We start from the raw sequence: 26,431 nt of genomic DNA on the forward strand, positions 1-26,431 counted from the left end.
GGACTTGATAAGAGTAAAAGGGGGATTGTGTTTTATTTGATTACTTGAAACTTTTATTGTTTTCAAACTTTTATTTTTTGCACTTTTTTATACTTTTTTTACACTTTTCTTCAAGTCCCACTAGGGGACTTGAAGGTCCAACGTTCAGATTTTTTTTTTTCTAATACATTGCACTACCTATGTAGTGCAATGTATTAGATCTGTCAGTCATTCACTGACAGCAAGCCGATTAGGCTTCGCCTCCCGGCGGGGCCTAAATCGGCTTCCGTAATGGCAGAGCAGGAGACCATTGTGTCTCCTGTTGCCATAACAGCAGTCGCCAGTCCCGATTGCCTCTAAGGGCTGGCGATCTGCTAGTAACCGCTACGATCAGCAATCGCTTTCGATTGCTGCATCGAAGGGGTTAATGGCAGGGATCGGAGCTAGCTCCGGTTCCTGCCGTTACAGGTGGATGTCAGCTGTACAGTACAGCTGACTTCCACCGTTGATGACGCCGGATCAGCTCCTGACCCGGCGCCATCTTGCCGGCAGCTACGGAAGCCGATCAGGCTCCGCCGCCGGGCGGATCTTGACCGGCTTCGGTGCTAGGCAGATCGGGAGGCCAGTATTAGGCCTCCGGTTGCCATTGCAGCCACCGGAACCCTGGCAATTTCATTGCTGGGGCTCCGATGAGCTGCAAACACCTTAAGTGCAGCACTTAAAGAGGCTCTGTCACCAGATTTTGCAACCCCTATCTGCTATTGCAGCAGATAGGCGCTGCAATGTAGATTACAGTAAAGTTTTTATTTTTAAAAAACGAGCATTTTTGGCCAAGTTATGACCATTTTTGTAGTTATGCAAATGAGGCTTGCAAAAGTCCAAGTGGGTGTGTTTAAAAGTAAAAGTCCAAGTGGGCGTGTATTATGTGCGTACATCGGGGCGTTTTTAATACTTTTACTAGCTGGGCGCTCTGACGAGAAGTATCATCCACTTCTCTTCAGAACGCCCAGCTTCTGGCAGTGCAGACACAGCCGTGTTCTCGAGAGATCACACTGTGACGTCACTCACTTCCTGCCCCAGGTCCTGCATCGTGTCGGCCACATCGGCACCAGAGGCTACAGTTGATTCTGCAGCAGCATCAGCGTTTGCAGGTAAGTAGCTTCATCGACTTACCTGCTAACGCCGATGCTGCTGCAGAATCAACTGAAGCCTCTGGTGCCGATGTGTCCGACACGATGCAGGACCTGTGAGTGACGTCACAGATCTGCACTGCCAGAAGCTGGGCGTTCTGAAGAGAAGTGGATGATACTTCTCATCAGAGCGCCCAGCTAGTAAAAGTATTAAAAACGCCCCGATGTACGCACCTAATACACGCCCACTTGGACTTTTACTTTTAAACACACCCACTTGGACTTTTGCAAGCCTCATTTGCATAAATACGAAAATGGTCATAACTTGGCCAAAAATGCTCGTTTTTTAAAAATAAAAACGTTACTGTAATCTACATTGCAGCGCCTATCTGCTGCAATAGCAGATAGGGGTTGCAAAATCTGGTGACAGAGCCTCTTTAAGGGGTTAATGGCGGGGATCGAAGCTAATTTCGGTCCCCGCCGTTACAGTCGGATGTCAGCTGTAAGATACAGCTGAGATCCGACGATGATGGCACCGACTCTGAGCCGGTGCCAAACATTTGACGTAAATGTACGGCATTTTGCGGGAAGTCAATGCTTTCCATGACGTACATTTACGTCAAATGTCGGGAAGGGGTTAATTTCCGTTTGGCTTTCTGTTCATCGGTTCCTCCGACCGAAAGGTTGATCAGAACCAATGAAGGGAAACCTGACACTGATGTGAACACACACTTATAGCATTTAAAACATTCAAGGTTTTATATGTTCATCTTAAAAGCTTTGTTTTCTAACTGAAACCGTCCCTTACGTCAAGCAGTGTATCAAGATAAAGAATGTTTGGTCTACCCTGTAAATCAAAAGACTAAATTATGTTTTTTTTACCCTTGTGATGCAGATTTTTGTCATACAAGATATATGGACAGATAAAGCCTGCCTAAGGCCCTGTTCACACCGATTTTTGGGAGCGGTAACCGTGGCAAAAAACTTCCAAAATTGACTCCCAATGGGAGGTGGAGGCTTTTTTTCCCGCGACCAAAAAAAAAAACAGCTCGCGGGAAAAAGCAGCGACATGCCATGTCGAGGCATTTTCCGCCTAAAAACCCCCATTGAAATCAATGGGAGATGGAAATAAACACGTTTTTGCCGCGTTTTTCGGCAAAAACGCTTGCGGTTTATTCTCTGTCTCTTGAAAAAATAGGAAAAAAAATTAACAAAAAAATATGTCTAAAATCACGAAAAAAAAACGTGTGAAAAATTCTGCGGGAAAAATTATCTCCGGGTTTTTTTTAAGTCACTTAAAAAAAGACCGGTGATTATTTTTCCAGCAGAATTTCTGCCTGCAAAAACTGCGTGAACAAACCCTAAGGCCCTGTTCACACAGAGTTTTGAAACGTTTGACGTGGAAACCGCATCGGAAAACGTGCCAAAAACCTGCCGAAAATGGCTCCCATTGATTTCAAGGGGAGGCGGTGGCATTTTTTTTCCGTGAACGGAAAATTGTCTAGCGGGATAAAGAAGCGACATGCCACATCTTGGGGTGTTTACGTCTCTGACCTCCCATTTACATCAATGGGAGGCAGAGAAAGCGTATGTCACGGCGTGTTTGCCCACGGCACTCAAAGGCCACGGCGAAAAACACAGCGAAAATCGCGGCAAACGGCGTGCTGGCAGAAAGAAATCTACCTCAAAATTCCAGACCAGACGGAATTCTATCTATACAGCTTTGTTTGTAGCAGTGTTTGCTATTTGGTTGCGGTCGTCTGTAAAACAGAAACAGCCATTCGGAAACACGCAGTCCAAGGATGAATGTGACAAGGACAGAGTGATCAAGTTCAGAAGATTATACAAGGATAGCCGCATACAGTGCACAATAGTATCACATTTAAAAAAATTTAAAAAAAGTCACTTCTGAGGTTTTTATTTCACTTATTAATATTTCTTTAAGTTATATTAACCCCTTCAGCACCATTACATTTTTAGCTTTTTCATTTAGTTTCTCCTTCCTACAGCCGTATGACAGGTTGTTTCTGATGGGACAAGTTGTCGTTTTCCACGGCAACATTTATTGTACTCAAGAAAAAAAACGTTGGGGGTGGAATAAAAAAAAACAAAAAAACAAAAACAGATTCTTCAATTATTTTTTTGAGTTAAGTTTTTACAGCATTCACTATGCAGTAAAAACTACATGTTAACTTTATTCTGCAGGTGAATACGATTACAGGGATACCAAATTCAAATATTTTTTATTACTTCTACAAAGAATAAACTATTTGTTAAAAAAATAAATAAAATTAAAAAAAATAAAAAATACAGCGTCGCAAGATTCTGAGAGCCATAACTTGACGCTTTTCCTTTTCCATTGATTGAGCAGTGTGAGGGCTTGTCTTTTGCAAAGCAAGCTGTAGTGTTTATTGGTACCATTTTGGGGTACATAGAGCTTTTTCTTCCCAAATTTATTTTGGGACCAAAGGTGACCAAAAAAATTATTCTGGCTTTTTTATTTTTTAACTGGCCTGTTAAATAATGTTATATTGTTGTAGTTGGAACTTTTACAGATGCGGCGATACCAACTATTTTTATTTTTTACATTACTTTCCGGGGAAAATGGCTCTGGCAGGACTTCATAGAAGCACAAACATGACAACCATTGGAGGAAGGCGATGGAGTGACATAGGGGGCTACCACCTATTTCTAATGGGTTAGATACCACATTTGCTATAGACCGCAGCATCTGACCGCTCATGCAAACAACCGTGATCGTGCCGTGAAAACCAGTCCGTGTCCCGGCCCGACCACGGGACAGGTGAACGGGACTCCTGACATCACACACACCAAGGGCGGATTTACACGAGCGTGTGCGTTTTTGCGCACTTAACAGCTCCGTGTGTCATCACATAGGATGTGCGGCTGCGTGCTTTTCGCGCAGCCGCCATCATTATGACACTCCGTTTGGATGTTTGTAAACAGAAAAGCACGTGGTGGTTTTCTGTTTCCAAACATACTTTTGACTGCAGTTGCGCGAACAACGCGCGTCCCACGGAAGTGCTTCCGTGTGGTGCGCGTGATTTTCACGCACCCACTGACTTCAATGGGTGCGTGATGCACGAAAAACGCAGAAATATAGGACCTGTCGTGAGTTTTACGCAGCGGACCCACGCTGCGCAAAAATCACTGACAGTCTGCACTGCCCCATAGACTTGCATAGGTCCGTGCGACACGCGTGAAAAACACGCGGGTGGCACGGACGTATATTGCGTTCGTGTAAATCCGCCCTTGCGATGCTAGGAGATTCTGCCTCCCCCACAGAACTGCTGGTTTGTACTGAACAAAATTATACAGTACTGAACAGCAGAGACTCTTAGCATCATAAAAGTCCTGTTCACATGTACCGCGGTCGGGCTAGGAAATCCGACTGACACACAGACCATTTTTCACAGCCCGATCTCGCTCATGTGCAAGAGCTGTAAGTATTTTAACAGCCAGAATCAGTTAACTTCGATCCCGGACAGCTAACACCTACTGCGTATGGAGCGAGCTCAGCTAGTGAACCCGCTCCATCACGGATTATTTTATTTTATTTCTTTATTTTAACATAGAAAGAGCAAGTCAGTGAAATTTTTATATTTAAAGATTTAGAGCTTCACGTGAAAAACAAATATCAGATCCCTAATAATCTATATATCGATCTATCTATCATGGTGGGAAAATATAAAAACCTGAATCTTCATTCTGCTAGGAGATCAGCCACTTTCAAGTGTCCTAAATGGCTTATATCTTTATTTTAAATGCAGTGGAATAACGAATAATTGTATGGATCCTTTAAAGATGTGAAATGATAAATGTTCTAAATGATGGAACACATTTCTGTTAATTAATGGGTGTAGCATTAAAGATGACATATTACAACGATCCTTACATTTAAGAAAAACGAATGCACATTCATTTTCACCTACCTTATTGATTTCAGTTGGACTAGATAAAAGGCATAGTTAGCAGTTCACGTGTTGTAGGGCACTTCACCAGAACCTAAAATGTAAATCAGTAAGAACGATTCATTGTAAAAAAGCAACACGAAGATTAAAGACAAGTTTTAGACTACATAGGTGACTTTTCTGCTGGCCTCTTTAATAAAAGGATAGCTTCTCTAAGTGGTGCTTAAAGTCTGAGACGCCAACAGCATCTCTCCTGAGAAAAGGAGAGACTACCTGACATTCTAAAATTTGTCAATTACATTGCATGAAAAACAAAAACAAACAAAACACAAACAAAAAAAAAACAGTAGGATTTCACAAGCACCTTAATTATTCCAAATCTACAACAACTGTAATCCAATCCTGCCATTCATGGACACAAATGAGCATTTTACTCCACTAGCGGGTGAAGTGTGCGGCACGTGTTGGAGATATTAGTATTCCGTCAAATACGAAGAAAATACACAAAGACCTTTGACCCTGGGCCACAGCCCTTCATTTAGAAAACATCTCCATAAATACGCAGACTTCCTTTGTTGCTACTCATGCTTTCATCCATTATTTACACCATTAAAGTCTCAGCGGTTGCTGATCATTCCGGTTTGAGTTCTTTTGAGAACCTTTTAACTCAGCGAGACCTAGTACTAATATTCGACACACGCATGGTGTACAATATCGTGCTGACTTCAATTAACCACTTACTGACCAGACCTGAAAAGGCCTTAATGACCAGTTACATTTTTTGTTTTTGCTCCGGTGCATTTCAGCAGCCATAACGTTTCAATTTTTCCATTGACGTGGCTATATGAGGGAGAAATTTTATTTTTATTTTTTCCTGCGCCGATTGGGGGGGTACAAATAAAACCAGTGTGTTATTTATTTTTGCGTCGTGAATACACAAAAAAAGGGATTTTAGGCGTTTTTTTAATTTGGTTTGTTTTATGCAAAATAACCTGTTAAATTCACTTTTTTTCAGGTCATTATTGTCGTGGAAAAACCCAATTCTGTAGGTTGTTTTATGTAATGTCTAGGCAATAAAATTCATTTTACACCAAATAACTTTTTGTAGACATTTTTGTTTTTTCCCTTCGATCCATGTTCAGGAGGCTGTTTTAAGTACAGGAGCTGTTAGTAACATAAGCCTTTTCTACAGCGACGTCAAGAGGGCTCTGTAGAAACGGGACCTGCACTGCCCGCCGTCAAAAGTCAGTGGGTGGTCAGGAATGGGTGAAAAGCGCGAGAGTTAAAAATAAATTTTTTCTAAAAAAAGTGACCCTTTTTTTCCAATTATTTTTTTTTTTACCATTATATAAATGTTAGCAATCTGGAGTCAAGTTATTATATATGTAGTATAAAACAGCGTATTTCAAAGCATAAAAAGATGTTCTATGCTACTACACAATAAACGTAAACACAAAGCATGAAAGCTAGGAAAGCAGATAATACGAAGATACACGCGAAACAGATATCAATGGGAAAGGACCACCTTGGACAAGGAACTGCATGACTATCTCCCTTTTCAGGAGCTTTAGTATAGGACATGCAATCCATCTTTGGTTTTTTTCCCCAAAGTAAAGGCTTACTTTTGATTTCTAACAGCATTGTCTGGTCTGTTCCATGGTCTTCCGAATCATCAAAACCTTTCTTGTTTCACAATTTGGTGGAAGCAGTTCACTTTAGAGACAATGGCCTGGAGTGACAGATGCTCTTAGTATAAAGCATACTATGGTGAGTGAGGACTAGATAACATCTCCAGGAACTGCAGCCTAGGTTTGTCCTGAATGACATGGGCACCATAAGCCTTTTAAAGGTTAGACATTAAACAGGATCTGTCACCACATTATAAGTGGCCTATCTTGTACATGATGTGATCGGAACTGTAATGTAGATTACAGCAGTTGTTTTTATTTAGAAAAAGATAATTTTTGACCAAGTTATGACCTATTTTAGATTTATGTTAAGGAGTTTCTGGACCTTGTGGAGAGAATTGTATGACCAATCAGCGACATACATGTACTCAGCACATCGTGATCTTGCTAGATCATGATGTGCAGTCACATACTCACACATTAACGTTACTAAAGTGTCTTGAGAGTGAGAAAAAAATAGGAGGGTTCCTCTAGCTCACCTTATCATGGATGTATAGAGTCACTCACGCACGGATCCCCGTGTCGGCACACGTACATGCATAGGAAGAGACAAAAATTGGATCCAGGGTTGGGTTCTTTAGGTCTGTTTAAAATAGGAATCTTCTTCCAAGTTTTATTGGCAAAAGGATAAAAAACAAGTGCGATGGAATGAGAATGATTTCCCAAGTACAAATAGAGGGATGATACAGCAATATGAGCGGTGCCATGAGAGTGAATAGACATCACCTCCAGCCAGGACGCGATGTCTAGTCACAATGCCGACACTTCGGTAACATTTGTGTGGGACTTACAGCACAGCAAGCGTAATCTCGCGAGATCACGCTGTAAATGACAGCTTACAGCGTGATCACGCGAGATCACGCTTGCTATCATTAAAGGACGAGTGTCACGAAAAAAACATTTTTGATATCAATTTGCATTTAGTGTTTTATTAGAAAATCTTTTATTTATGTGTGTGTTTGTGTTTTACTTTTTTATATTTTTTAACTTTATCTTCTCTATGGGGGCTGCCATTTTTTTTGCCATCTCTGTATATGTCGATAGAGAATGCGAACGGGAGCCGTTCCATCCACTATAGCGTACGGGGTCTGTTTGGGAGCGGCGCATGCGCCGGCCGCTCCCACACAGACCAAAAGTCAGGTCTTCGCTAGAGCGAAATCCGGCGCCATGTTCATGTCGACCGGAAGCCGCAGCCAGACTGAGAGGACGACTTCCGGTCGCGGCTTCCGGACTTGTGTTCTGAAGCAAGCACGAGGAGCGGAGGGAGCAGACTGGAGCGGACGACGGACCAGCGGCGGCAGGAGCAGGTAAGTTAGGTCTGTGTATGTACGTGTTTTACTGTGTGTTTACTACTGTATGTTAACCTACTACACTGTGTTAGATCAAAAAATGGCGACACAGTGTAGGAGGTTTGACCGTTCAATCCCCTCCTTTCTCACGGCACTAGCCAGGATAAAGGAGGGGGGATTCTGTGAGCTCACTAGAGCGAGTGAGTATTCCCAAATTTTGCAGCATAAAGCAATGTGGTTGCTTTACCACATGCAATGCTGCAATTTTGGGAATTGCTCCATCTAGTGACCAGCACTGGGAAATGTTATAAATTAGAATCTAATTTATAATATTTCCTGCCTCGTGAAAAAATGAAAACAATTTGGACAGTGTTTAAGCATTCATACACTAACTGTTGAACTAAAAAAAATAAAAAAAATTCTAGCGCCACATTCCCTTTAAGTCCCACACAAACGTTACCGAAGTGTCGAGATTGTGAATGGACATCGCGTCCTACAGTGTGATAGGTTTTAAATGTTTATTATTTGCAAAGTTACGACCATTTTTCTAAATAAGCTAATGTGGCTCTAATAGCCAAATAGGAGGTGACTCTTTCTTTTCACTCTGGGCAGTGTAATGTTTTCTGTATGACGCTGTCCAATCAGCATACAGCTTCTCCCCCTTCCCTGCCCAGCCACACAGCCTGATCTTATAGTATACCACTTCCTTTCCCAACTGGTGATATCTCTAGTTGTGTCACAGCTAGAACTGCGATCCTGGTGCCATATGAAAGATTACAATCTCCTCTTTCATATTCCACAGCTGATCTAGGTGGTCCACAGCCCAAGATATGGCTGTTTGAAGTTATCCCCTTTCCCTCTAGAACGTGTCTCATGCTGTATGAAGCAACTTCATGCCAATAGGACAGAGTCAGAGGCTGTAACCCGTCATCTACAGCGTAATCTCGCGAGATTACGCTTCCTCTGCTGTAACTACCATGGAAACAGTAACGAACTGCACAGATTGTGAATAGACAGCCCGTGGAATGTCTATTCACTGTCTAAACACTTCAATTGGTCAGCGTCTTACACTTCTCTCCACAACGCCCACTTGGTCAAAAAGTAAAACACGCCCAGTTGGGCGTTAAGAAACTCATTAGCATAAAGCTAAAATAGGTCGTAACTCCGTCAAAAATTATCTTTTTCTCAATAAAAATACACTGCTGTTATCTACATTACAGCGTCGATCACATTATGTAGGAGATAGGGCACTTATAATCTGGTGACAGCCTCTAACTATAGATAAAATAAATTATAAAAAAAAGTTTAATCAAGTCTAGATGGGTAAATACAGATAAGGAGCAGTAAATAGAGAAAAAAAAAAACTGTTTCTGAAAAACCCATTAATGTGCAAGGTGTAGAAATGTTATGTACAGTCGTCATCATGTCAGTATGACCTGACAAAACCAAGGACAACACTCTCAGGACCAACACCGCTTCCAGCACTTCAATGTTCGCTTTCACGATGCAGACATCCACTAAACAACCCTGATATGACAGCTTTTTTTTTTTTAACCAGCTTACCTTAGAGGAGATGTACATAGAGAAGGAAAAAAAAATTAGTCCTCACACACAGTATAGATTCACAACAACAGAGAAACTAAATACACCCACATAGAGTTCCTCATTGCCTGAATGAACAAAAACAAAAGGCAGCACCAAGTCCAGATCACAGGAGGAGAAATCTAGACTGGAAAACACATCCATCATTACTACACAATGAAATAATTTTTTGCTCTTCTTCACTCCATTTATATTGAAAAGTGGGGTGAGTCCAGACCATTTAAACTTCTTACCTCATTATCGCACATGTAATCTACCCATAGACATTACAAGACCATCAATGTTTTACCACTAAGAAGCATTGTAAGTGCATCCAGAAAACTATGTATAATGTAACGTTATTTTCAAATTTTAATTCCATAACAAACTGCTCCAAAAACTGCAGCACGGATCTTTCAGGCAGTTCTCACATGCACTGTACTTCCACCGCTTTCCAAATATTTCATTTGTGCCTCCCCAATAAACTTTTTGTAAGAAGTTTGATCGGTGGGGGTCCGAGTATGGACACCCCACAGATAACTACAATGAAACGGCAGAAGCGCTTTCCAAGGAAAGCCAATCAAAAAATAAGCGGTAATGCGCTTACCCGTGAGCTTCTGCCGCTTCAGTTTAACGATCGGTGGGGGTCTCATTGTTCGGACCCCCACCAGTCAAAACTCCTGAAACATCACTCTGACATGTCAAAAGTTTGTTTTAAAAGTTTACCCTTTAAGCAAACTTAAGCCTTATCTAAAAGTCTACTTCTAAAACGTTTAAACAGAAAAATATGCAAAAACGACTATTATTTTTTTTTGGGGCGCATGTTCACGCTATGTAATCAGCAGGCGGCAAAAATCTGATGTGGATTTGAAGGGATTTTTTATGCAGATTTTCAGTTTGCGTTGCATATCCGCATGCAGATTAGCCCCATTCAGTGACATGTTTATTATTGATGCAGATTTCAAATATATTGCCCTTTGTATGGCAACGCAGAATTGAGACAAAATTCCACCATGTAAACATAGCTTTAAAGAGGCTCTGTCACCACATTATAAGTGTCCTATCTCCTAGATAATGTGATCTGCGCTGTAATGTAGATAACAGCAGTGGTTTTTTTTATTTAGAAAAACGATCAAGTTATGACCCATTTTAGATTTATGCTAATGACTTTAATAGACAACTGGGTGTGTTTTTACCTTTTTGACCAAGTGGGCGTTGTGGAGAGAAGTGTATGACGCTGACCAATCAGTGACCAATCGGCGTCACTCAGCACATAGTGATCTTGCAGGATCACGATGTGCTGTCATTAACTTTAGTGAAGTGTCTTGAGAGTGAATAGACATCGCTTCCAGCCAGGACGCGATATCTATTAACACTCCTGACAATTCGGTAACTTTTGTGTGGGACTTAATGATAGCAAGCGTGATCTTGCAAGATCACACTGTGAAATACAGCACAGCGTGATCTCGATGTGATGTGTGAGCAAGTCCCACACAAACGTTACCGAAGTGTCGGGATTGTGACTAGACATCGCGTCCTGGCTGGAGGTGATGTCTATTCACTCTCAAGACACTTCAGTAAAGTTAATGTGTGAGTGTCTGAGTACATGAATGGAGAGAAGTGCATGAAGCGGATTGGTCACTGATTGGTCAGCATCATACACTTCTCCTTACAACACCCACGTGGTCAAAAGGTAAAAATACGCACAGTTGTCTATTAAGAAAGTCATTAGCATAAATCCAAAATAGGTCATAACTTGGTGAAAATTGATTGTTTTACTAAATAAAACCCACTGCTGATATCTACATTACAGCGCCAATCACATTATATAGGACAGGGGGCACTTATAATCTGGTGACAGAGCCTCTTTAAAGCCCTTTTACCTGGGCCAATGAGCCCGTTCGATTATTATCCTATGCAAACAGGACAAAGGTCAGCCAACGAACGAGCAATCATTGCTCTGTTTGAAGAGATCAAATGAGCGCTGATCGTCAAGCTGTATTTCCGATCGGCATTCATTTAAAAAGGTGACAAACATGGGTGATATCTGCCCATGTAAAACCACCTTCACAGATTTTATTGTTGATATTACCTAATTAATTTATTATGCTATTTGTACAGCCATATTAAACCCCTTAAACATTTTCAGCTAGGTAAGTTTCAATTACAAAATTATGCACTTAGGCGCGAATAGTTAGAAATGGATTTGTAGTATATTTTGCTTCATAATATTTTGTTCGAGACACCTTGGGTAAAACAGTAGCCACAAAGTCACACTTCTCCTGGGCACTAAACAAGGCATTTAACATTTCCAAATGTTTTAATTCCTAGTAGTATCTCAAAGTTAACTAGGCATTAGGGTATGAGGTCATGGCCCTTCCCATCTTGACTACCTGCAGAGTGCTCCTGTACGTAAAGATTCAGAGTTCAATCCCAGTAAACAAAGGAATGGGACATTCCATCTGAATGCCATTGCTAGAACGAGCCCATAAAATTCTCTAAATCTAAATAAGTGAACTGCCTAAGACTGAAAGAAGGGGGAGAAAAACACTTATTCTGTCATATGAAAAAGCCACAATCATTAAGTTACGGGCCTACTATAAAACAGCACTAAATTAGTGACACTCAAAGCATTGATGGGCCTGTGACCAAGCTAAGCCAATCTAAATAGCCTATTCTTCACTGAAAGTCATTTAGTAATGAAAGGGAGGTCTTAAAATGAAGCAATTGCAAATGATAGGAGTACACACCTCTAAAAAGAGGTCAAGAAGCGGCCATGGGTGTCATATATTCTACGCAAAACCAGCCTCTATGACTTTGGACAAAGATTATAAAAGCATACTAAAAATAAACATGGCTAAAGGACCAACATTTTAATCAAAGACGGAAAACGGTTTAAAACTTCTATAACTATGGGTATTAAAAGAGAGAAGAAAATATAAACTTTATCTGGGGGTTCTAGTATTCTTGACAGCAAAAATTGCTCACTCTTTAGTGCTATTCTAAGCATCAAAGATTGCGGGACAGTAGAAACGACATGGTTAAGAAAAAAAAAAAGTCACAACGCCAATATGAACACGATTTGGTTTAACCATCGTGGCCAGAACAAGTACAATCAAAAAGGCCATCCTAAAGAATTTTTGGTTTAGGAAATAGCTAGGAAAAGGAACACCGATTGGCTTTTATTTAGTGTATCAATCATTATCTATCCTAGATTAACATAAGTAATCTTTTTATAAGAAAGGTTAATTTTAATAAAGAACAAAACATAGCGTATATAAGCCATTTCAGTGGTAAGAATTCCAAGTGCTTACAGCAACACAAATGGGGTGCAGCCTTCAAAGATTTTACAGTGCAGAGTTATCTCATCCATCACTGTAGGTCAAGTCATTCATCACAATACTAGAACTGCAGAGTTTTGTTCTTACAGATAGGCAATCAGCATATCAAAAGCAGGATGGTATGCATTCTTAATGCAATTACAGCAAATGCTAGAGCTGTTAGGTTGGTAAACAAAAATTTACATTTAGAAATGGTCTCCGCTCCACAACAAAGTGAGGTCAGCCTGCAGAGTACAACAATTAAAGAAATTCGTTTTAAAAGTCTACAATTACAATGAACCAGTTTGCTAGCAAGTATAGTAAAAGGTTTGTGTCTAGATTGCTTAAAATAATGGTTTTCTAAAAAAACAAAAAAAAACAAAAACATTTAATTTTAAAAAAATAACGCTGAAAGCCAGGGTCGATCACCAAGTACAGATGCATAAGACCAATTCTTGGTAGCGATTTGAAAACTAGCGACGAAATCAGTTAAAACAATGTTGACGGCTTTCCTAAAGTTTAGAAGGCAAATCAAGACAATCAATCATATAAAGCAAGTACAGCAGACTATTAGTTATTCTCGTTTGAAGGCAATGCATGACGAAATTGTAGAGACTGAGTCCTGTATTTCCAAACAACTAAAATATTTGCTCCTGTTCAAATTCATGGGCTTGTGCACCTATTTCATCCCTATTCTAATTACTGCTATTGAGATGCAAGCTGTCCAGATCTAAATACTGATGAACTACTAACCCAACTATTTTCATGTCTGGTAATATTCCTGTGCAAACTTCAAAAGAGACTCTCAAATAATTTAAACTTTGCGTATTCAGAAGCAATCTTGTAGACAGACAAATATCGTACTGGCCAACCGAGAAGCAACTTTCGAGACTGCGCAGGTCACTTTTTTAGGGTTTCGGTTACTAACGATGGCTAACATGGTTCAACACTTTACAGCAACAATGTTGCCAATTCTTGCATTGGTCACCAAAAGTTTCTTACTTCCCAGATTATTTGACCAATGTAAGCATGTTAAGGCTTTCGTTGACATCTGGGTTGGGGTCCCGTTCTGACGTTCCGTTTCATTAATGACGGAGCCGGTGCCCTTGGTTTCCGTTTGTGTCTGTTGTGCACCGGACCCGTCATTTTGCAAGAAGCAATAGCGTAGTCTATATTATATATATATACATACAGATATATATTGAAAACAAACAAAACCTACAGTTTAGTTGAGCTCTGTCCCTTTAAAAAGGAAACAAATTTTGTGCAGCTTTCCACTGTATGCCAGAAATTGCCACTTAATCCCAGACACTGGGACTCTGTGACCTAGCGTATTTAATCAGTCTTGCTCTGACCCTGACCAGTTACTGTCATACTCCCACACAAAAATATTTGCTCAGCATTTTGGTTCTAAATGCTTAGTTGGAAGTGTACATACAACAAAAGAGAACACACTCAAAGGCCAAACTTCCCATATGCTATAAACCATTTTGGTTTCTGTTTCAATAAAAAAAACTACAACAGTCAACCAGTTCACAACTCTCGTGAGTGTTCCTACACCATCCAGATTCCTAAACCTAGCTACCCACTGAAGTAATGTTAAATAACCTATCCAAAGAAAACACCATGGTATTGTTGCTCATCTGGGGGTCTTGCTGCATTAACACATACGGTAATTAATCATCAGTATATTAACCACAATAGGCTTCATGCATAAAACCAGTCAAGAAAAAAATACCATTCAATCATAGAATATATTTTTAAAGCTGCTCTAGAAAAATGACAGCTGGAATCTGACTGTTTGCAAAGGGCAACCATTACATCTTTATTCACTTGACTGGAGAGTGTCATGGGCTGATTCAAAAGCACAAACCTGAGGGCTTTAGTAAAAAAAATAAACCTAAAAGAAATGTATTTCTAAGCAATGGATTTAGAGCCCAGTTTCTTAGATTACAAATGGACCACTAAATAGATGACCATCCCGTCTCTTAACGTCAGCAGGATTCATCGACAATCTTTAGTTCTGTTCACACCTGGGTCGATATTTAGTCGTATTTGCAGGACAGAATAATGCAGCACGCAGCGTTATTTGGTCGGGCAAAAGGACATAGGGATGCACGATGCAACTAAATGGATACCATTTCGATACCACGCACCCTGAAATGGTTCAATACCGTCAACTTATGTATTTCGATACTTAGCTGTGTGGCCGCACAGCTTAGTATTGAAATAATTGGAGAACATGGCGCACGCACTGTACAGTACCTGCGATGTTCTCTTCCTTCAGCGACCGCCCCGCTCGTCAAAAGTGCCGGCCAGAGGAGGGAGGAACGCTCCTCCTTCCTTTCTCTACTGCCACCAATGATAAGCGGAGAACGTGAGAAAGGTGCAGGGAGAGGAATGATGCGTGCGGAACATGGTTCCTGACGACATGCCTGTGTCGCTCGCGCTGCAGTGTACAGTGACAGACCAGTCCCAGGCAGGTATTAGAGCAGAGTAAAAGACTTAAAGGCACTAGTATTTTATACAGCCAGCATTGAACATTGGGATTAATGTGACCCACGTTAACCCCAATGTTGCCATTATGTGGGGGAACTTATAAAGTCACTTATTAATGCGAGGCACATGGTGTTATGAATTTAGTACCTCCATGCGCCTCATAATAGTAATTAACCCCATCATGTACCTCACACATGAATCCAATGTTGCCCATTACAACAGTGAGCAAGGTACTTGATGGGATCACTTACTATGAATACACTGGGCACCATTGGGTTAAAGTGTGAGGGAAAAGATGTGGTTAATTCACGTGGCTGTGCTCGGTGCGTGAGATACAGACCGTATGTCGGCTGCTTTTCCTGGATTCAATATAGTTCAGAAAGCCGAACTTCTAGCATCATAGTCATCCATAATGCTGTGAGTCACTGTCTCCACACAGGAATACTGTCCCATAGTGTAATCATGTTTTCAGTACAGGACCGTATTCCTGTGGGGAAGCAGTGACTCACAGCAGCATGGATGACTACAGGGCCACCATCAGGGCAGTACTAGTGGTACTCCCATCAGGGGCCTGGCCACATGTCTGAAGAAAAGGCATCCGCCGGTCTGTCGTCGCCCCCCAGACACGTCCTTCTTACACAGCCGACTGGTGAGTGTCCCCCCCCCCTCTCTATCCTGCTTCCCATCCCTCCTGACCCCACTTGTAGAATATATAATATACGTTAAAATGTTTTCGTTTTTTTCCCTTGAATTTTTTTTGCTGCGATTTTCGCAATCGCGGCAAAAATGACGCAGTTCGGCGATTATATAAAAATCGCAGCAAAACCACATGATTTGTGCCGCGATTACGAAAATTGCATGAAAAAACAAAAAAACAAGGATACAAAACATGAAAAAAAATTAGTGCTGTTCGGCTAGATTTTCACAGTGCAGTCGAATCACGTTTTTTGCCGCGATTTAGCAAAAATTGTGACAAAACACTGGGATTTGACCACACTGTAACTAGACTAAGGCCTTAATCAAACAGCCGTGTTTGGTCCGTGATATACGGAGCGTGTATCGGCTGTATTTGCAAGGCAGACCACAATTCATGGAGAGTCCCTGCCTCTCCGCGGGAATACTGTCCCATATGGTAATGATACTTTCAGTACGGGACCGAGGATAGTGTTCCCACGGAAAGGATTGACTGCTGCGATTATAGATAACGGTGATGCTAGATATCCGGCTTCTTGAACTGTGGTCGGTCCGAGAAATATACGGACTGTGTATATCGGCCATATCACAGACCAAACATGGACATCTGAATAAGGCCACTTCTATTTTTGGTGCGGAATGCGCACTGAAAACTCACTAAAAATTACAATATAAGGCTATATTCAGACGAACATGTGTGAAATCAGACGTGAATAATGGCCGTTATTCACGGCCGATTTCCACAGATCCCTCATAGACTTGTCTATTGAGGGATCCCTGAAAATGCACAAAAATAGGACATGTCCTATTTTTTACAGGCCCTTCACACGATCCGTTAAATCAATGCCCATGTGAATAACCCCATAGAAATACAACCAGCCGTGAGACGGCCATTAAAAAAAAACGTCCTTCACACATTCAGACTAACGTGTTAATCGTCTAAGTCCTATGTGAATGGGGTTTGTCAAAACGTCATGCACATGCAGCAGAAAAAAACATCTGTATGGAATTTAGGACCTGCTGCCGATTTATAAGCCCTTAACGCAATATCACATAACCGTACGTGATAAGGGTTAGGTATGTATGTGAAGTATAGAGCGAGCTTACGGGCTGAGCGCGCTCCATATACAGCGGGGGACGGCTGTGTTACGCAGCAGACACCTCACTGCAACGGGCGGAATCTAAGATCACTTTGATTCTGCCCGTTTAACACCTTAAATGCTGCGGTCAATCGCGACTGCGGCATTTAAAGTGTTAGAATCAGGGGGCGCCGCCTAAAACAAGCCATCTCGCCCTCCGTCGGCATGATCGGCTGTTAACAACGGTTATTATAGCAGCCTGGGGGCCTTATGAAAGCCCCCAGGTCTGCCATCTTTGTACTCCTTTGAAGCTCCGCCTCTGGAAGGGCTTCAAAGGAGACTGTCAGAATCATGATAAACTGCAATACATTAGTATTGCAGTATATCACGCAAGCGATCCAATGATCGCTGCTTCAAGTCCCCTAGGGGGACTAATTTAAAAAAAAGTAACAGTAAAAGTTTTTTTTTTATGTTCCAAAAATAAATAAATAATAAAGTATTAAAAGTTTAAAAAAACCTAAAACATTTTGACATTTTTTTCCCTAAATCAATGTTAAAAAAATAAAAGTTAACATAACTGGTATCGCCGCATCCTTAAAAGAGGCTCTGTCACCACATTATAAGTGCCCTACCTTCTACATAATGTGATCGGCACTGTAATGTAGATCACAGCAGTGGTTGCTAGATCATGATGTGCTATCACTTACTCACACAAAAACGTTACTGAAGTGTCAAGTAAGCAGTCATTTACAGCGTGATCTCACAAGATCAAGCTTGCGGTCATTAACTCCCACACAAACGTTACCGAAGTGTCGGGATTGTGAATAGACATCGCGTCCTGGCTGGAAGCGATGTCTATTCACTCTCAAGACACCTCCGTAACGTTAATGTGTGCGTAAGTGACAGCACATCATGATATAGCAAGATCACTATGTGCTGAGTACATCAATGGAGAGAAGTGTATGATGCTGATTGGTCAGTGTCATACACTTCTCTTTACAACGCCCACATAGTCAAAAGCTAAAAACGCCCAGTTGGGCATTAAGAACCTCTATATAGAATAAATCTAAAATAGGTTATAACTCAGTCAAAATTGATCGTTATTCTAAATAAAAACTGCTGTAATCTACATTACAGTGCCGATCAAATTATGTAGAAAATAGGGCACTTATAATGTGGTGACAGAGCTTCTTCAACCCCTTCAGGACCCCAGCCACTTTTGGACCAAATGACACAGCCTCATTTTTTAAATCTGACGTGTGTTACTATATGTTGTAATAACTTGGGAATGCTTTTACCTATCCAAGCGATTCTGAGACTGTTTTTTTGGGACATATTGTACTTTAAGTTAGTGAAAAAATTTGGTCGATATATTCAATATTTTTGTGTGAAAAACACCAAAATTTAGAGAAAATTTGCAAAAAATTAGCTTTTTCTAAATTCAAATGTATCTGCTTGTAAGACACATAGTTATACCACACAAAATAGTTACTAGCTAACATTTCCCATATGTCTACTTTAGATTGGCATTGTTTTTTGAACATCCTTTTATTTTTTTAGGACGTTACAAGGCTTATAAGTTTAGCAGCAATTTCTCAAATTTTCAAGAAAATTTCAAAAGCCTATTTTTTTAGGGACCAGTTCAGTTCTGAAGTGACTTTGAGGGCCTTATATATTAGGAACCCCCACAAATCACCCCATTTTAAAAACTGCACCCCTTAAAGTATTCAAAACATCATTTAGAAAGTTTCTTAACCCTTTATGCGTTTCACAGGAATTAAAGCAAAGTGGAAGGGAAATTTGCAAATTTCATTTTTTTTTTGCAGAAATTCCATTTTAATCCATTTTTCCTGTAATACTGAAGGTTTTTACCAGAGAAACACAACTGAATATTTATTGCCCTGATTCTGAAGTTTTTAGAAATATCCCACATGTGGCCCTAGTGCACTACTGGACTGAAACAAAAGCCCCAGAATCAAAGGAGCACCTAGAGGATTTTTGGGCCTTCCTTCTCTTTAATTATATTTCAGGCACCGGTTAGAAGAGGTCTTGTGGTGCTGAAACAAAGGAAACCCCACAAAAGTGACTCCATTTAGGAAACTACACCCCTTGAGGAATTCATCTAGGGGTGTAGTGAGCATTTTGAGCCCACAGGTGTTTCATAGATTTCATTAGAATTGGGAAGTGAAAATGAAAAATTACATTATTTTCCAATAAGATGTAGCTTTACCTCAAAATTCTTATTTTTTTCAACAAATAAATGAGGAAAAGCACCCCAACTTTTGTAAAGCAACTTCTCCAGAGTACGGAAATACCAAACATGTGGTCATAAACTGCTGTTTGGGCAAGCGGTAGGACTCGGAAGGGAAGGCACGCCATTTAGCTTTTGGAGCGCTGGATTGATTTCTCTGCACCATGTCGCATTTGTAAAGGTACCAGTGCAGTGGAAACCCCCAAAAAGTGACTCCATTTGGGAAACTACACCCCTCAAGGAATTTTTCATGTGGTGTAGTGAGCAGTTTGACCCCACAGGTGTGTCATACACTGGGCAGTAAAATAATAAAATTTAGATTTTTTCAAAGAAAATGTTGCTTTAGCCCCAAATTCATAATTTTCACAAGGGGTTAAAGGAGAAACAGCACCCACAGTTTGTTACGCAATTTCTTCTGAATACGTCAATACCCCATTTGTGGAGATAAACTGCTGTTTGAGCACGTGGCGGGGCTCAGAATGTAAAGCGCACCATGCAACATCTGAGGCCTAGTACGATGGCATTTACTGCCCTGTGTCATGAAAACAGGATCTGGGGTGTCAAAACATTAGAAACCCAGAAAAGTGACCCCATTTAGGAAACTAAACCCCTCAAAGAATTCATCTAGCGGTATAGTGAGAAGATTTAGATTGTAATGTAACACCTTTCAAGGTATTCAACTAGGGGTATAGTGAGAATTTTTAATTTGTGAAGTGACAACCCTCTAGGTATTCATCTAGGGGTATAGTGAGAATTTGTAAATTGTGAAGTGACAACCCTCTAGGTATTCATCTAGGGGTATAATAAGAAATACTTTAATTTTAGTAAATAAGGAGGACAACCTGGAAAACCCGCAATGGAGGGAGAGGGAATGGCAGGTCCCACTACCAACCTACCCACCATTCCATAAAATCCAGCCCAAAAATAAATCAAAGGCTTTTTTTGCTGAGACAACCAATCTCATCTGGATTTATTCCTCTCACCCAGATTTGCAACCTGGATGAGACGGACACTCCCTCGGGTCCTTGGTATAGTGAGAATATTTAGTTTTGTTTTAGGTGTTTTTTTGCAAATTTTAAATGATCAAATTTTAAATGGGTCAGGTCAGTAAAAAAATGAATAATTGGTCATGGCCAGTATGGGAGACAGAAAAGGGGAATAAAGAATAAATAAATTAAAAATCCAAGGAGGTATGATACATTTTGAAACATTGTTTCATACACAGGCCGGGATTTGTGGGACACGTCTCACATTGGTATGTGGTGTCCTTACGAATGCCTCACTTGGCACACACACGGCATTTTTTTGGGGGCTTCTGTTTTTTTTCAGTGTGGGGGATTTCTGTGGGGAAATGCTGGCCGGGAATTATCCTACTCACGGAAGAGCCGGATGAACTGCCCTCTCCTTCCTGGTCACAAAAAATATCAGGGACTTTAGGACCTTTTCCTGAAATTCCAGGAACGTATCTCCACTGCTGGCATATCTGTAGAGGACAAAGGCGTTGTATAAAGCCATCTGTGTAAGATGCACAGACAGCTTCTTATACCATACTGTGGTCTTGCGCATGGCGCTGTATGGTTTTATAACCTGGTCGGACAGGTCAACGCCACCCATATACTTGTTGTACTCCTGTACACAATATGGTTTTTGGAGTTGGGAAGTGGATCCACGTACAGGGACTAGGCTGCCTCTGCTGTCGTGTATGCTCGTCAGTATAAGGACGTCCCTTTTATCCTTATACTTTAGGAGGAGCAGATCGTCGCTGCAGACAGCTTTGCTCTCTCCTAATTTTAGGATCTGACCCAGCAATGTTTTGGGGAGGCCCTTCTGATTTTTGCGGATTGTTCCGCACGCCAAGGTGGATCTGGACGAGAGAATTTTTAGTAACGGGACACTGTTATAAAAGTTGTCCAGATAAAGATGATATCCTTTGCCAAGTAAAGGATGGATAAGATCCCATACGATCTTTCCACTAATTCCAAGGAAAGGGGGGCATTCTGGGGGATCTATATGGGAGTCTTTTCCCTCATAGACCCTAAAAGAGTACGTGTAACCGGTGGCACATTCGCACAGCTTGTAGAGCTTTATGCCGTACCGGGCTCTTTTATTGACTAGGGATTCATCCACCGAAATATTTTGTTGGGGAGTATAAACGTGGGAAAAAATTTGGGAGTAGTGGGCAATCAATGGATTTATTTTATATAGCCTATCAAAATGTAGGTCCTGTGGGGGTGGGCACTGACTATTATCATTGTAATGAAGGAATTTCAGGATGGCTTCGAATCGCTTCCTTGTCATTACTGTGCGGTAAAGGGGGGTGTTATATAAAATATCAAGGGACCAATAGTCTCTAATACTAGGCTTTTTTATGAGACCAAAACTTAAAAATATGCCCCAAAACTTCCGCAATTCCACTGGGTTTGTGGGGGTCCAATTTTGGCTTCTACCATAATAAGAGTCAGGGTTCTGGGCGATAAACTGTTCCGCATAGATGTTGGTCTGCTGGACCATTAACTCTAAAAGGGAGTCTGAAAAAAAAAGTTTTAAATAATCAATGGGGCTGAAGCCGGTAATTTCAATTTGAATGCCTGAGGGGGCTGTAAACTCAGGCACCTGGGGGGTATAATTGTCCGCAGCTTCCCAGGTCAGCTCAGGCAGAGCAGGACCTACGGCTCTTCTGCGCCGACTTGGGGGTGCAGACTCAGAGTCACTAGATTCAGAGGAAGATGGAAGCACGAACTGCTCTTCACCTTCACTCGCACTGTCCGTGTCGGAACACAGCATTTCATATGCTTCCTCGGCTGAAAAGACTGTTTTGGCCATACTGATAAACTTTTGCTACCTAACTAACGAACGAACGGACAAATTTTTGTTGTAACTTTAAAAAAAAAAAAAAAATTGAAAAAAATGAATTTTTTTTAAATCAAAAAATAAACCGCTACTCTCAACCGTGGAATGAGAACAGACCCTGCTGTATTCAATTAGTAAGGGTACCCTACCTACCAGGGGAAAAACGAAATGAGACGTGGCATTGCTACCTAACAGGGAACTCGGGCAGTGGGCAATCTAGGGACACAGCAGGGTGATGGCGACCGGGTACTGCGACAGGTGACAGATCACAGCACGGCAGAAGGACACTGTGGTGGCCTGAAATTATATATAATATATATATATATATTTATTTATTTTTCTTAACCTGTGGGCACCAAAAGGGGGTGATCACAGGTTAGTGGGCACAAAAGGTCAGAAAAGGGGCAGATTTCTGGGGTTTTTTCGTTCTTTTTTTAGTTTTTACACACTATATCTTCTTGTCTCCGACTCTCACAAGCTCTCAGACATGAGCTTGTCAGAGACGGAGATACGGGCAAACCACTGCTCCTGCGCTGTGATTTGCCTGTCAGTACTGACTGGCCAATCACAGCTCGTTCCGGCACGGGACCACTCCGATTGGTCCTGTGCCCGCGAGTCCTGCTCGGCAACTGTCTATGACAGTTGCGATCGGGACGCTGTCACCATGTCTGTTGACATGGTGACAGTTTGAAGCTTGGGCGTAACTGTACGCCCGAATGCGGGAAATCACTTGCATTCTGGACGTACAGTTACGCCCAATCGCGGGAAGGGGTTAAAAGTCTGAACTATCACAATATAGTGTTGTTTAACCCACTGGGTGAATGCCGTAAAAAAAAAATCTATATATATATATATATATATATATATATATATATAAATAGCATTCCGAATTATGCAAATGTTATTTTTCGCTGATTTTTCTAAATAGTCGATGCAAATGACAGTCAGTATAATCTCCAAGCCATCAACCGTTGGAGTATAATGCAAATTTTATTGAACAAATCTCCTAATGGATGACAGATTTTTTTTTTTAGAAGTAAAAAACTCAAAATGCACGGTTTCAAATTATTATGCACAACAGAGATCAAAACATTTTAAAGGTTGTAAAGAGAACTAAAATGGTAATTTGTTGAATTTGCAGCATCAGGAGGTCATATTTACAGAAATCAAAAGCGCTTTCAAATCAAAAAAAAAAAACTTAGCAGGCCAAGTTACATGTTAACATAGGACCCCTTCTTTGATATCACCTTCACAATTCTTGCATCCATTGAATTTGTGAGTATTTGGACAGTTTCTGCTTGAATATCTTTGCAGGATGTTAGAATAGCCTCCCAGAGCTTCTGTTTTGATGTGAACTGCCTCCCACCCTCATTGATATTTTGCTTGAGGATGCTCCAAAGGTTCTCAATAGGGTTGAGGTCAGGGGAACATGGGGGCCACACCATGTTTCTCTCCTTTTATGCCCATAGCAGCCAATGACACAGAGGTATTCTTTGCAGCATGAGATGGTGCATTGTCATGCATGAAGATAATTTTGCTACGGAAGGCACGGTTCTTCTTTTTATACCACGGAAGAAAGTGGTCAGTCAAACTCTACGTACTTTGCAGAGGTCATTTTCACACCGTCAGGGACCCTAAAGGGGCCTACCAGCTCTCTCCCCATGATTCCAGCCCAAAACATGACTCCGCCACCTCCTTGCTGACGTCGCAGCCTTGTTGGGACATGGTGGCCATTCACCAACCATCCACTACTCCATCCATCTGGGCCATCCAGGGTTGCACGGCACTCATCAGTAAACAACACGGTTTGAAAATTAGTCTTCATGCATTTCTGAGCCCACTAAAACAGTTTGTGCTTGTGAGCATTGTTTAGGGGTGGCCGAATAATAGCTTTATGCACACTTGCAAACCTCTGGAGGATCCTACACCTTGAGGTTCGCGGGACTCCAGAGGCACCAGCGGCTTCAAATACCCGTTTGCTGCTTTGCAATGGCATTTAAGCAGCTGCTCTGCTAATCCTATTAATTTGTCTGGCAGAAACCTTCCTCATTATGCCTTTATCTGAACGAACCAGTCTGTGCTCGGAATCAGCCACAAATCTTTTCACAATACGATGATCACGCCTAAGTTTTCTTGAAATATCCAATGTTTTCATACCTTGTCCAAGGTATTGCACTATTTCACGCTTTTCGGCAGCAGAGAGATCCTTTTTCTTTCCCATATTGCTTTAAACCGGTCTGAAGTCTGCCTTGAAATTCCTTCAGGCTGTCTCTGCCTCCCATTAATGTTAATGGGAGGTCAGACGGAAATCCCTGAAGAAGGGGCATGTCGCTTCTTTTTCCTGCTAGCGTTTTTTTTCTGCTCGCGGGAAATAATGCCTTAGTCTCCTGTTGAAATCAATAGGAGGCGAATTCTGCTGTTTTTTTGCCGCAGTTTCCAACACTGTTTCCGCTGCAAAAAAAAAACTCTGAACAGGGCCTTATTTTCGTGCGGATCTGCTACACGCTTGTGGCACAACTGCGTCAGAAATCAAAGGGGAGGCCTCCGATTTTTGCGGTTGAAAAACACATTGAACTTTAATAGAAACGTAAGAGCGGAGCGTTTGGCTCTATTCACACGACAGGATCAGAGTGTCGGCCGATCAAAACAGTAGTTTTGCTTCAGTTTCTGTTCCGGGCCGTATTTCCGTTTTTAACAGCCGATTTTGACCCGATTTGCATTTGTTTTTTTCCCTGTCCGTTTTAAAAATCGGATGAATTTCATTTGTAAATATTTTGCCACACACTTCCCTCTGTGGATACAGCCACAGCCACCCCCCTTGTAGTTAATGCCACAAAGCCCTGCCTGTAGGCGGTGCCACACAGCCCCCCTGTATATAGTCACCCCACATAGATGGCACCCCCCCCTACCTTCCTGTAGGGGACGGCTCCAGGAGAAGTCACTCACCTCACTGTCCATATATGAACAGTGAAGTGAGGGACTTCTCCTGGATCAGAATCCCGGGCCACTGCGGTGGGAATTCTGCTTCAGAATTTCCCCTAACGTCACTGTGACCATATATGGACAGTGAAGTCAGGGACTTCTCCTGGAGCGGAATCCCCAATCCCCGGCCACAGCATTGCCGAAGCTGTGGCCGGGAATTTCTGCTCCTAAAGGGAGCAAAAAAATGCCCTCCTCCTCATATGCAAATTCGCACTGTGAGGAGGAGAGAGAGCAAGCGACTGAATACTCGGCCGTCACTGGAGAAAATACACGGCCATCATTTGAATTACCCGGCCCCATAGACTTCTATGGGAGCCGGGCGGCCGGGAGAACGGCCGAAAGAACGGCCGAAAAAAGGGCATGACAGATTTTTGGACGACCCAGTTTCCCGGGCCGTCAAAAAAATCAGTCGTGTGAATAGCCCCATTTGGAGTCTATTGTTCCTACTCCGGCCGTGATGACGGCAGTTTTTTGAACGGCCGTCCCACGGCCGGGGAACCCAGTCGTGTAAACAGGGCCTAAGTTCTCCTTACATCTTCACAAGCGCTTCCTCCTGCCTTAAGGCCCCCTTCACATCATGTTGTTGCCCTAAGTTTATCGTGTACATCAGGAAATCTAACGTACACGAAAGCGATAATGCATAGGTCTCCATTACGTCTGACCGGTAGACGTCGGTAAACCTTATTTTTGAAGGATGGAATAGCGTAGTAGACTTTGCTATCCCATCCTGAGAGATTCCACAAAAAAAAGTATACCGCTCGTGACATTAGTATGTGGACAGTGATGTGCGGAGCTTCCCAATGCCGGAGAGCTCTACCCATGGACTTTGTCCATGGGAAAGCTTCTGACCTCACGGTCTATATATGTAAAGTGACGTCAGGGGATTCTCCAGGGCTGGAATCCCTTGCCAGCGCGTTGCCGACGATGCGGCCGTGTACTCAGGCTTTGCAAAGCTTCGGGCGTCACTTTATGTGTATGGACATCAGGAACAGCACCATAGTCCCTGGGCAGAGTGCTAGTAGAAGGCTCCAGCCCTGTTCATGGACAGTGACTTCAGGAGTTTCCCCTGGGCCATTCCCCGGGCGAAGTATCCCACTATATGCCATACAGTCGGATACGTTTTGGCAAAATAGATAAAAATCCAGAGCATTAACCGGT

The 26,431-nt window shown here is 41.8% G+C and overlaps 1 protein-coding gene across 3 annotated transcripts in view; it reads right to left on the reverse strand.

The window, feature by feature from the left end:
• GREB1L (GREB1 like retinoic acid receptor coactivator) overlaps positions 1 to 26,431 on the reverse strand; it is a 203,514-nt gene that overhangs the window by 132,517 nt on the left and 44,566 nt on the right. For 2 of the 3 annotated variants that reach the window (XM_075826362.1, XM_075826364.1), the window contains exon 2: positions 5,063 to 5,135. The exons of the other annotated variant lie outside the window; for it this stretch is intronic. The gene's annotated coding sequence lies outside the window, so the exon portion shown is untranslated. The remainder of the gene's footprint in view (positions 1 to 5,062; positions 5,136 to 26,431) is intronic. 3 annotated transcript variants of the gene reach the window in all.

The sequence above is a fragment of the Rhinoderma darwinii genome, chromosome 5 (assembly GCF_050947455.1).
Source record: "Rhinoderma darwinii isolate aRhiDar2 chromosome 5, aRhiDar2.hap1, whole genome shotgun sequence".
NCBI lineage: Eukaryota > Metazoa > Chordata > Amphibia > Anura > Rhinodermatidae > Rhinoderma > Rhinoderma darwinii.